Raw genomic sequence first — 3,143 nt, 5'->3', positions numbered from 1 at the left:
TCAGGTGCGCTAGATTTCATAAAGCAACTTCTAGGAAAACTAAAGAGAGATATTTACTCTAACACCACCATAACGGAGGACTTTAATACCCCTCTCACAACCCTAGACAGATCATCAGGACAAAAAAATCAGCAAGGACATCCGGAACCTCAATGCGACTTTGGACCAAATGGACTTAATTGATACCTACAGAACACTCCATCCAAAGACCAGAGAATACACATTCTACTCATCACCGCATGGAACGTATTATAAGATCGACCACATAATTGGAATTAAATCAAGCATAAGCAAATTTAAAAGTACCGAAATTCTACCAGGCACCTTCTTGGACCACAGTGGAATAAAAATAATCATTGACACCAACAAGGTCCCCCCAAAACGCACAAACACATGGAGACCAAACAGCATGATGTTAAACAACTCCTGGATCAATGATGAAATCAAAACAGAGATCAAAAAATACCTGGAAACAAATGAAAATGAAGAAACATCTTACCAAAATCTCTGGGACACCGTAAAAGCTGTAGTAAGAAGGGAATTTATATCCTTACACACACAGGTGAAGAAAATGGAAGGAGCACAAATTAACAGCCTAACAAATCATCTAAGGAACATGGAAAAGCAAGACCACAAAAACCTTAACTTCAGCAGAAGAATCCAGATCACCAAAATAAAAGCCCAAATCCAAGACATAGAAGACAAAAAGATAATACAAAAAAATCAATGAAACAAAGCTGGTTCTTCAAAGTATAAAGAAGATCGATGGTCCCCTAGTTAGACTGACCAAGAAAAAACGAGAAAAAATCAAAATAAGCACAATCAGAAACACAAAAGATGAAGTCACATCTAACCCTGAAGAAATAAAAAAGATCACTGGAGAGTACTACATACATTTGTATGGAAACAAACTTGAAAACCTTAAGGAAATGGAGGACTTTCTGACATCACACAACCTACCTATGTTGGAACAAGAAGAAATTGAGACCCTAAATAGACCGATAACTATCAAGAAAATCCACTACGTAATAAGAACACTATCCACCCAAAAAAAGCCCTGGTCTAGATGGCTTTCCAGCAGAATTCTATAAGACATTTAAGGAGGAGCTGATACCAATCCTACTGAAGATATTCCAGGCAATTTAAAAACATGGAACTCTCCCCAAATCATTTTTCGAAGCCAACATCACATTGATACCCAGGCCAGGTAAAGATCCAACAAAGAAAGAGACAACAGGACAATATCTTTGATGAACATAGATGTTAAAATCCTCAACAAGATCCTAGCAAAGTGAATTCAACACTACATCTCAAAAATCATCCATCATGATCAAGTAGGCTTCATACCTGGGATGCAAGGCTGGTTCAACATTTGTAAAACCATAAATGTAATTAAATACATCAACAGATGTGAAAACAAAAACCACATCATTATATCATTAGATGCAGGAAATGCTTTTGATAAAATACAACACCCCTTCTAGATAAAAACCCTCGAACATCTAGGCATACGGGGAACATACCTCAAAATAGTAAAAGCCATCTATGAGAAACCCACAGCCAGCATACTCCTAAATGGGCAACAATTGGAACCATTTCCCCTGAGAACTGGAATAAGACAAGTATGCCCACTCTCACCCCGCCTGTTCAACATCGTATTGGAAGTCCTGGCTTGAGCAATAAGAGAAGAGAAGGCAACCTGGGGTATCCAAATAGGAAAAGAGGAAGTCAAGTTATCTCTCTTTGCAGATGATATGATTGTGTACCTCGAAAACCCAAGAGAATCTGTCATAAACCTCCTTACACTGATAAAGGCCTTTGGCAAAGTCTCAGGATACAAAATAAATGTGCAAAACACAATCGCATTTCTTTACACCAATAATAAACAAACAGAAACCCAAATAAAAAGCACACTTCCATTCACAAAAGTCACAAAAAAATGAAATACCTTGGCAACTTCCTAACCAGAGACGTGAAAGACCTTTACAATGAAAACTACAAAACACTGCTCAAAGAAATCAAAGATGAGATAAACAAGTGGAAAAATATCCCATGCTCATGGATTGGAATAATCAACATTGTGAAGATGTCTATCTTGCCTAAGGCAATCTACAAATTCAATGCAATACCCATCAAACTACCAGCAACATTCTTTTCAGACCTAGAAAAAACAACACAGGAATTCATATGGAAAAACAAACATCCAAGAATAACCAGAACAATCCTCAGCAAAAAAACAAAGCAGGTGGTATCACATTACCAGACTTCAAACTTTAGTATAAAGCTACAATCATCAAAACAGCTTGGTATTGGTACAGGAACAGGCATAGAGATCAATGGAATAGAATTGAGATTCCAGAAGCAAAAACTCAATTTCTCAACCAACTCATCTTCGATAAAGCCTCCACCACCTACCACTGGGGAGAGGAGAACCTATTCAGTAAATGGTGCTGGGAAAACTGGCTGACCACATGCAAAAGATTGAAACAGGACCCCTATCTATCCCCATGCACAAAGGTTAACTCCAAATGGATCAGAGTCCTAAATGTAAAACCTCAAACCATAAGAACCATAGAAAATGAAGGACATACCCTCATGGAAATCGGAACTGTCATCCAATTCCTGAACAAAACCCAAAACCCACAGGTCATAAGAGAGAAGATAGACAAGTGGGACCTCATTAAACTGTCAAGCTTCTGCAAAGCCAAAGAAACCATCAGGAGAGCGGGGAGATAGCCTACAGACTGGGAAAAAGTTTGCCAACACCAGGTCTGACAAAGGCTTGACATCTTGGATCTACAAGGAACTCAAACATGCTGAAAAGAAAAAAACAAACAACCTCATTATAAAATGGGCAAAAGATATGAACAGACACTTCACAAAGGAAGACATCCGAGCAGCCAACAGACACAAGAAGAATGTTCAACCTCACTAATCATCAGGGAGATGCAAATCAAAACCACACTGAGATACCACCTAACTCCAGTCAGAATGGCAATTATCAACAACTCAAAAAAATAACAGCTGCTGGGAGAGGGTGTGACAAAAAGCAGGAACACTTCTACACTGTTGGGAGAGTGTAAACTAGTGCAACCTCTGTGGAAAGCAGTGTGGCGATTCCTAAAAGCTCTAAATATCAACCT

The sequence above is a fragment of the Carlito syrichta genome, unplaced genomic scaffold (genome assembly GCF_000164805.1).
Source record: "Carlito syrichta isolate Samal-C Ts95f unplaced genomic scaffold, Tarsius_syrichta-2.0.1 Scaffold287553, whole genome shotgun sequence".
NCBI lineage: Eukaryota > Metazoa > Chordata > Mammalia > Primates > Tarsiidae > Carlito > Carlito syrichta.
Note: the sequence above shows the minus strand (reverse complement) of the source record.